We start from the raw sequence: 11,121 nt of genomic DNA on the forward strand, positions 1-11,121 counted from the left end.
TTTTTTTTGTAAAAATTAAAGTATGAAAATCATAGAGAATTATTTGTAGTTAGAGACTAAAAGCTAGTAGCTACCCAATATGTTCGAATAAAAGAGACATCAAGTGTGCAAGTATTAAAATTTAGCTGAGACTATATTGGAATATACTACTTGGAATCCAACTGTTTATATGTAACAATTATATTTAAGTTGCTTTTGTAATAAAATGTAAACATATAACATGTAAATAAAACAAATATAATAAAAGAAGTAAATTTTAATTAACTCTAAAATCGAAGGTACATTGTCTAAATTAGTTTACACTAATAGATTCTGAATATATGTGAGGTGTACATATTTTTCAAAAAATTAAATCTGTTTAATTTCCTGTTATATTTATCATGTGTATATGTTGCCTAATTTCTTTTAATACAATTCTTTTAAATTAGAATTTTATTTTTTATATACTAATATGAAAATGAATAAGGATCTTAATGTGAAAAAATTTCTTTAAAGATTTATTGACAAATTAATATGTAAAATTTATACTTTAAACAATTTAGATTATCGAATTCTATATTTGTGGTTTGAAAGGGTAATTCAAGAAATATAATATTAAACTTTCAAAGTGATACAATGAATTGTTCTGCCATGACCAAGATTTACTTAAACTTTAATTTTATGAGATTAATTCTAGGTATATTATACAATTTATAGACATTGTTGTACACATAATTATTATGTCATTTAATTTTCCTGATCTACTTCTGTGGTTGGTGTTACCAACAGAGAGTTTGTACTATAACTAAAATAAAATAATTTCCCCTATTATGTCAATAAAGAAAGTATAACATGTTGTAAGATAATGTTGTCTATTCCAGAGGAATATAAAAACTTTTATTCCCAGAAAACTATTACTTAATTTTTTTATTTTATTTTATTTTTTTTGATTACTTAACTGAAAGAAGGAGCCCTGCACCAACTGTAACTCAGCATGTCTTCCTGGAAAAATTTTTGGCCTCCTCAGAAGAATTAAAATATTTTGTCATTCAAGATAAATTTTTCAGTTCATTCACTAATTAAAGATTATAAGCAAAGACAAATACATTATTTTTGCTTTTAATTTTCAGATATTTATAATCGAAGACTTAATGCTTAAGAAATCCTCCGGGTTTAAATATAACAGTCCAAAAGGATTTTAGAGTAGCTAAATAACAAATTAATTTTAAAACTTAGAGTTTCTTTTGTTTCATGGTATTTTTCAAGTCAATCAGTTGATTAGTGCTGGCTGCAAAAAAAAATTATTAAAAACTTTAAGTCAATATATAATTTAATGATACCAGCAGTTTATATTTCCTTATCAAACTAATCACCTTCATTTAGAATTGAATATATAATTTCCAAATTTAAAAAATTTTAAGAGCAAACACTATTTACTTGAATAAATATATAGAATCAATTGTGAACATACCATAGATCATTTTTTTGTATTCTAATGAAGCAATGAGATAGATTAGTTTATTATATTAAAAAATCTAAACAATACTCACATAACCAACAAAAATGCAAATTTTTCTTTTGTACATCTATCATAAAATTTTTTCTATAATCAAAATTTAATTTATATTATTGTAATAATAATAATTAATGTGTTTTTTATTTACTCTAAAAGCATCTAATTAAAGATATTATTTATTAGATAAGCATCTAATAAATAATACTAATAAAATAGTATTATTTAGAGCTCAGGTCTATGAATGTAAGAGGAATAATCATCTTAGTACACAAATGGAAGTATAAATATTCTTATTTTTTTGCTGAAAACAGAAGAGACAATTACATTATAAGAGAGGCAGAATTGAATAGTGAATAGAGCCTGGGAATGGTGGGTTTAGAGATTAATTCTTTGACTCTATTACTACATTATTCAGGTTACCTATAATACAGTAGCACCGAACAAAATAATGTTAAAAGTAGTCTCTGGTTCTTGATTTTTATGAGTTTGAAGTTTATTCATTCAAAAAGAGAAACAGATTACTTGTTATAAACATAAAAATAATGAAAAACAGAGATTATCTTAAATAAATAATGGTTTAGACTAGGTGCCATATCTCTCAGTCGTAGGTACTGATAGTGGCTTGGCCATTAAAAGAATGTTTTAATATAAAATTAGCTTCCTGCTTGTGTTTACCTGCCTATTATTTCTTTTTAAATGCTTTTATATAGTACAGATATTAATGTACACTTATAAATAATTTAATGTTTTTCAAAGTTTTCTATGCCAATGTCTGTAGTGTAGAAGCATCTAATGTCAATTTTATATCAATTATGAACAAAGGCATCAGATTGGCTACTAAATATTTATACTGCAATTATCTTGCATTGACGGATACCTTGTGATTAGTTAAAAATTTACTGTCAGAAGTTAATTATGCTTATATGTGAAACATAGAACTTAAAACCTTATTTAAATAATACGGAAGCTTGAAAATGGTTGTAGTTACATTAAACAGATTCACTATAAATGTCTGTGATAGATGATTCCTTGCCATATAATTATATCTATGTATATCAGAGATCCTAACTTGATTTTAAACTTTTAGACAAAACTGGACATAGTAAGGGGCCTAATAAGGTAAGTGTCATGTAAAAATAAAACAATGACAAACAACACAAAAACAAAAACTTTCAGATGAAGAGTACCGATACAAAAGGCTAGAGATGTTTGAAATGGGAATTGCTTATATTGAATCTAGAAAGAGATCTGTCCATAAACATCATGCTCCAGACAATTTTCATCAAATTCATATCTGAGACTTTGGATAAAAGTGGTGACAATATATTTTTTTTTATCAAAAAATCTTTCAGGAAAAGTGAATGACAGCTTCTATGTGTTTGTAACTATAGTTGAAATGTAGAAGAGGACTCCACAATTGTCTTAAAGGAAAAGCTGGCTTACATTAGGAGACTGGAGGCAACCCCATAAATACTATTCTGTGAATATAGTGAAAATATTCTTAAACTTAAGCTAATATAAATTTTGGGCGGGGGGTGGGGGGTTGGGGACAACTGATTAAGCATTGCAGCAGACCAGGCTTAAACAAAAATTATTTGTAAAGTTAATTAAAAAATGTTTTACTCAAATAGTAAAGAAATTCGAGAAAGTATGTGTGTGTGTGTGTGTGTGTGTGTCTAAAAACATATGAATATAATTACTACATTTTTTCTAATAGAGGATTTTCACATTTAAGTTTTACAAAATCCTTTGGGGAGTTAAATTCTTACTTCGTTAAACAAGAATGTGTATGAAATTTTATTAGACCAACATGTTTATGTTCAATGACATTTTCAAACATGATTATTACAATTTGCTTGATTAGAGCATTGTAATAAAACTTCACCTTTATTGTTTACTAATATCATTAAGGAAAATCTTCTTTGCAGAGTAGAAACTATTCTCATGGAATAAACACAGGTGGCTGAGTTGCCAGGATGGCAGGTCTTTAATGTTTTCTCCACACTAGCCTAATCAATCAAAAACAGCAAAATAAGTGCTTGTATGTATCTTCAGATGATATAGTACTATTTAATCCTGAGAGATAAAATACAAATAAATGTAATGTACCTTTGCATTTTCTGATGAACAATTTGAAAATATTAGCAGATTTAATCAAAGAATTCCTTTTTCTTTGAGTTTGGTTTATTTTTTTCTAAAAATTTACAGTTAGAAAAAAATACTCTAGGTTTTTCTGAGGGAAAATTAAATGTAAGATTGAATTATGCACTCTGATATGTTTGCTTATCTTAATAGTAAAATTGAATAGTCCTTGGTTCATTTCATTTCTCAATAATATCTCCTGAGGAATTTAAGTATAGATTAAAAAAAGAATTTTTAAGAGAAAACAGACCTCTCAGCTTGCTACACTTGCCTTACATTTTGCCTTGCTTTTAGGTCTAATATATTTACATGTTTCTGTGAAACTATGCATTGTCTTCTTTTCTGCACTTTTAGTCCAGACAATTAAAGTTCTTTTTTTTTTTTTTTTTTATTAAACAAATGTTTATTAAACACTAGCTATATACCAGGAAGATCAGTGAAACAAGCAGACCAAACTCTGCCCTCATGGAACTTACATCCTGTGTGGAGAAGAGAGATGATAAATAATTACTATGACCTAATTAACATATTAGAAAGTGGTAAGTGCTGAGTTGACATATGAAGTAGGGAAGAAGAGAGAGTGTGCAATGTATGGAAAATTTAAATAGAGCAAGGAAAGAACCTCCTGCTTTCTAAGAGCATATGTGATGAGATTTCTAGGAACATTTCCTGTCAGGGTGGACTAAGGAGATAAGCAATTTCTAATTTGAAGTTACTTTCGAAATGAGTTTTACAAGAAGATTATCCTGTACCATCCTACATGCAGGAATGTTTTCACACTTTAGAGTTGATTTAACTTTTTAAAATCAACTTTATTGGGGTATACTTTACTTCTAATAAAATTTATTCATTTTAAGTGTACAGATTGATGACTTTTTTCTCATTTTATTGTTTTTATACTTTAAATATATTTTTATTTTTAAAATAATTGACTTATAATGTTATATCAGTTTCAGGTGTACAATATAGTGATTAGACATTTATATAACTTACAAAGTGGTCACACCCAATAAATCTAGTACTCATCTGATATATACATAATTATTACAATAGAATTGACTATATACCTTATGCTATACTTTACATCCCTGTGACTATTTTGTAACTGCCAATTTGTACTTTTTAATACCTTTGCATTTTTTACCTATCCCTCTAACCGCCCCCACATCTGACAACCATCAAAATGTTCTCTGTATCTATGAGTTTGTTTCTGTTTTGTTGCTCTTTTATTGTGTTCTTCAAACTCCACACATAAGTGAAATCAAATGGCATTTGACTTACTTTACTTGGTACAATACCCTTTAGGTCCATCCATGTTGTTGCAGACTGCAAGAGTTTTATGACTGAGTATTGTTTTGTTGTATATATACATATGTGCCACTTCTTCTTTATCCCTTCATCCATTGATGGACACCCAGGATGCCTCCATATCTTGGCTATTGTAAATAATGCTGTAGTGAATATATGAATGCATGTGTCCCTCCAATGTAGTGTTTTGAGTTTCTTCAGATAAATAAATACCCAGAAGTAGGATTACTGAGTCTTTCTTTGTCTCTTATTACAGCCTTTGTTTTAAAACCTATTTTGTGTGGTGTAAGTATTGCCCCTCCAACTTTTGCTTTCCATTTTCATGAAATATCTTTGTCATCTCTTTACTTTCAGTCTGTGAGTGTCTTTTGATCTGAAGTGAATCTCTTATAGGCAGCATACGTAAGGGTTTTGTTTTCTTAATCATTCAGCCATCCTTTGTCTTGATTGGAGCATTTAATCCATTTACATTTAAAGTAATATCGATAGATATGTAGTGATCGCCAGTTTTTATTCATACTTTTAATCTTCTCCTCTTCTTCCTCCTCCTCTTTCTCCTTCTCCTCCTCTACCTCCTCCTCTTCCTCCTTCTTTAAGAAGTTCTTTTAACATTTCTTGTAATATTGATTTGGTGGTGATGAACTCCTTTAGCTTTTTTTTTGTATAGGAAGCTCTTTATCTTTCATTTAATTTTAAATGACAGCCTTGTTGGATAGAGTAGTCTTGGTTGTATGTCCTTGCTTTTCATAATTTTGAATATTCCGTGCTAATTTCTTCTGGCCTGCAATATTTCTGCTGAGAAATCAGCTGACAGTCTTATGGGATCTCTCTTGTAGTTAACTAACTACTTTTCTCTTGATGCTTTTAAGATTCTCTTTTCTTATAACCTCTGGCATTTTAATTATGATGTGTCTTGGTGTGGCCTGTTTGGGTTCATCTTTTCTGAGACTTTCTGCACTTCCTGGACTTGTATGACTATTTCCTTTACCAGGTTAGGAAAGTTTTCAGTCATTATTTCTTCAAATAGGTTCTCAATTTCTTGCTCTCTGTCTTCTTATTCTGGTACTCATATAACGTGAATATTGGTACACTTGATGTAACAGAGACCCCCTAAACTCTTTAAAATTCTTTTTGCTGTTTCTATTGGGTGTTTTCTGCTACTTTCTCTTCCAAATTACTGATTTGATCCTCTGCTTCACCTAATTTACTGTTGATTCTCTCTCTAAAATATTCTTTATTTTAATTATTTTATTCTTCATTTCTGACTGTTTTTGTAAATGTTTTCTATCTTCATTTTTATATTTTCTATTTCTTTATTGAATTTTTAAGTTTTATTATTGCCTTGTATTCCAGAAAGTTTAAAGTGGCAATGTTTTGAAAGAGCAAAAACATTAAATTCTTTTCCCAAATGTCAATTTAAGTCAGATAACTAGTATATGAATAAGTATAAAGAAATTTACAAAAATTTGTGAAATAATAAAATGACTAAAATTTAGTCAGGTGACATTAAAAAGATTAGATATGAGTTTTATGTAAAATTTCTTAGAATATTTGTTTTGTTTTTTAATTCTCTGCAAGCAAATTTAATTTTTGATGTTTCTGGAAGGCCCTTACTGAAACCGAATCAACACTATCACTTCAAATTAACATTTTAATGGCTCAGTCAATAAATGTAAATTTAGAGACATCAGGAATTTTGGGTTATTTTGGGAATGTCAATTGTATCTTTGATTTGAGAGGAAGACTAGGGATGAGGGCAAACAACAATCAACTAAAATTTGACTGAAATATTTTAATAGTATATAAAATTATTTATTGTAGGAAAATTTTATCTAGCTAACTAAAATAATTTGTTCCCAGTAAGTTAATAAATATGTTTTTAAAGAGTCATTTACTTTAAAAAGAATATATATTATATTTATATATATATATAAAATTTCTTTGTAATTTTGTAATCACTTCAATGTTTTATATATATAACTATATTACTATATAAGTATTTATAAAACTATATATTTATATATTCCATAAGAACCATTTTCTTATCTTTGAAGTCCTAAAGTAAAGAAATATTTCATTAAACATAATGTTGCCTTTGATTCAAAACATAGGTCTTTCGTATGCGTGTGTGTGTATTTGTGTACGTATGTGTGTGCAAATAGAAAATATCACTGCCACATATAATTTATTTCCTTGAGCTAAGATGTAAACATATTTTAAAATGGTATTATTTTAAGTAGTAAAAACCCATCATATTATATTAGGAATTCACACTTAAGAAGCATTTTGAAGAGAATAATTTTATGTATAAAAATTCAAATGTTTAACTTCATGTAGATATTAATTTTCTTTTTTTTTTTGCTTTCAAGTTTGTGATATCTTGCACCAGGCTTAAAAAATAAAGATTTAGGTAAAGGTTTAATGGTATACAAAATTAAACAACAGGTTCTATATAAAAATGTATAATTTCATCAATTTAAGGACTATATTTTAACTTAGAACATATGCTTAGATCCTACATTTCCTATTGCCTTTCTTATCAGGATGAAAGAAAAGATGCTGACAAATATGTTATGAGAATTGTTATATTGTTAAAATAACCATGTCTCTAAAAATAAAATAAGATTAATTTTAATAATACATTGAATTTATTCAAATCACTGTTTTATTTTTGCCAACCTTTTGAAAACAAGTGCTACTTAAATACACTGAAGTTATTCTGTTGAAAACTCAGTGTTTGGGTTCCCACTTGGAAAAGCCAGCAAAAAGTCCTCGTATCATTTTAAGTAAGTAATCATGCATCCTAAAAAATAGATCTATTTAGATCCTATATTTGAATAATCTTGCAGATGACTCAAGTTAATAGAACTCTCAATAGCTGAAATATAAAACAGTAATGCAAATTGATTTTTAAAATCAAACTATAAAACCAAGAAAGCCAGATTTCATATCATCCGACAATCATATTTTTTCTTTGTGAGTGAACTGTATTGAATTTGAACATTGTTTGGTGATAAATCAAAATATGGAGACTAATATATGATTTAGATCAGATGGTCTCAAATCAGAACCTAGAGACTTGCTAGGAAATCAACTTTTCAGATTTCACTAATCCAGAAGGATCAGAATGAATTAGAAACTGAATTAGAACTGAACCAGAAACTCTGGTTAGGAACTTGTGTTTTAACAACCACTACAGATTATTCTAATCCATGTTAAAGTTTTGAACTACAGATTAGATAGTAAACACTACCAGATCAATATCAGTTTAAGAATTATCTTCACTGTTGTGGTGGGCTTGGTTCTGATTTATCTCTGGCTTGGCACTGTAGCTGTTTGAATACTAAGCAAAGGCAGACTTTATGTTTTGTCATCAATGTAATAATAGATTCACTCTATTTGCAATGATGATTTGATATTATACATTCATTTTACACATTTAGGTGATTAAATGTCTCTGCTTATACCAATTATGTCTTGATTTATAGAAGATTCTCAGGCAAATTTATTTTTTCTATATCTAATAGTTTATGTGTGTACCACATTGGTAATCTCTTTGTTCTCTTTAGCTCTCATTTCCTACAATTTTGGGCTATAGAGAGTCTGAGGATCAATAGTTAATGAATTCTCTCTTTTGCAAAAAATATTAATGGAAAAATACCTTTTGTAATTTTTTAATCAAAAGGACTTTGACTGTGCCAAAGCATAGAAAAGCACTCTGTAATTATTAGAGCCTTATATAGGAGATTTAAAAAAAAACTCATATTATGAATAATTACAACCAGTGGCCCTGACCATTAATACATTTTAAGTACACTTTTAATGCTAATTAGTACTTTTAATGCTAACTAGTGTGTGTGAGGATGATGAGTCATGGGATAGTAAAGTTTAGCCACTCAAGGCCAAGACATAAAAAAGAAAAAAGCCACTTCAAAAGAAGTTAATAATACTTCATTATGATGAGATTCTAATAAAATTAGCTCCTTTATATAAGTATTTCTGTTGAGTTTCCCCTTTGTAGAGTGTGAGTGGGTACCAGGTCTGGCTGTGATCCAGGCTTGCGGCTAGGGCTAGAACTCCAGATATAAAATGTTACATTAATGTAGTAAGGTGCCTGTGCCTAACTTGTGCAATTATGACAGCTTATTGTTTATCATGCATGTGTGGCAGAATGCCACTATTGTTCTCTGACATATATAAAGCCCATGCGGTCTCCTAGTGAAGAAGCCCGCGCTCCCTGCAATAAAGTTGGTTCCTGACATTTCATTCTCATGTCGACTCCTCGTGTATTGTTTTCAACTGGCCATCTCACCACCAAAATCTTTCTTTCTTGATCAGCTCAGCGCTGACAGTAGAGTAAATCACACAATCCACCCTTCCTCTTCCATGAGTAATTAGATGCATTAACATTTTATATGTGATTATTTTATATTCATTGAAATGATGAGAATGGTTTCCATATATCATACGTTTAATCTTTACCTATAAAATAATAAAACGTGTTTTATCCAAAATGTTTAAAAACATTTTACAGCGTTCCTAATGTCTCATCTAGAACCTCTTCTTATTATAGAGAAGAAACTTTCATTGTTTTTGAGAGTTGAACATTTATCAAATGTATTTTACTAATGTACCAAGTAGTTGATATGAAAGTAAAAAAAAAAGAAGAGATGGTTTGACAGTCTAATTTTATCATCCGATATGACCTGTTTTCACAGTTCTTATATTGGCACTTGTATTATAGTAAAATTTTTGAAAAAAATTAATTACTAAAAATCTATAATTAGAAAGTAAAATATTATCAAGTAGGTTTTGTATAATTACAAAGACTAATTACATGTTAACATTCAGTCAAGGCTTTTTTTAAAACCATTTTCTTGGTGAAATTAAACTGGACCTGTTAATCAGCTTAGACAACAGCTGTTCTGAAATACACAATTCCCTGCATATGTAATATGTGAGGCTGCAGATTTGGGTTTTTGACTCAAAAAAAAAGTCAGTGAAGTATTTTAAATGGATGTTCAGGAAAATAAAGGGTTTATTCTTGAGGGATAATTGAGCGTTTTCCCTTTGAAGAAAAGTAGATTGTACTTTCAGCCTATCCTTTGGGATGTTTGTTTGAAATGTTAATTAGAATAACTGGTTTAGCAAGGATTAGGACAAGAGCTAAACAACACTGACAGAAAGATATCTTCTCCTGGGAATCTCTGTCTCAGTGACTGCTGTGGTTTTTAAAGTGAATGAAGTTACTGCATGCTTGCCGGGAAAAATGTTGCAAAGACCACACCATTTGTAAATGTACCTTAACATTCATTGCTGAACCTGAAATATTTTATTTTAAATTATTCATTTTGAACGGTTCAAAAATTTAATAAGTGAAAGAAAACATTACGCTAATGTCTTTTAAGTCTTGATGTGTTTGTGTATCTTGCAATTTTTTAATATGGGCAGTGTCATTATTTTAGAAAATTTTTTCTAAAATATATCTGCAGAGATAATTATTTCTTAGTTGCTGAAATTAAAGTGAATGGATTCACAAAACAACTTCGAATATTTAATTATTCATTAATTTATTTATAATTATTGAGCTTTTTACATAGGCCATGCATTAAAAAATACAGACAGATTTATTAACAATATGGTGTGATATGTGCTTGAGTGGAAATAAGGAGAGTGGTGCTATATATGTACATAGAGGCATTTCTAACATTAATTGGGAGGCATCAGAAAAGTTTTTCCAAAAGAGGAGACCGTGAGTGAAATATAGAATCTGAGTAAGAATTAGTTAAGCAAAGAGCGAAGAAGTTGTGGCATGGAAAGTCATTTTCAAAAGGCTCAGCTTTCTCAAGTCTGCAACAAAGAGACTGTATATTACTTTTTAGGAGCTGCCAAGAGTTCAATCTGGCTAAAAAGGTGTGTCCAAGAAGAGAAGAATGATAAAAAGAACTTAAATTGTGAGGGTGTTGTTAAGGAATACAAACTTCACCTAAAAACAATGGGATCCCATTCATATATTTTACAAAGCAGGGAATGTCATGTTAAAATTTGCATTTTGGCAAATCAAACTCTGACACCATGTATGTAGAACAGATTGAAGATGAGAAATTATTGAAGACCAAAAGAACTATTAGTAGACATTTGAGGTAAGCTAATTGAGAGACATCGATCTGGTTAAA

Source organism: Pteropus vampyrus, unplaced genomic scaffold (assembly GCF_000151845.1).
Source record: "Pteropus vampyrus isolate Shadow unplaced genomic scaffold, Pvam_2.0 Scaffold26, whole genome shotgun sequence".
NCBI classification, from domain to species: domain Eukaryota; kingdom Metazoa; phylum Chordata; class Mammalia; order Chiroptera; family Pteropodidae; genus Pteropus; species Pteropus vampyrus.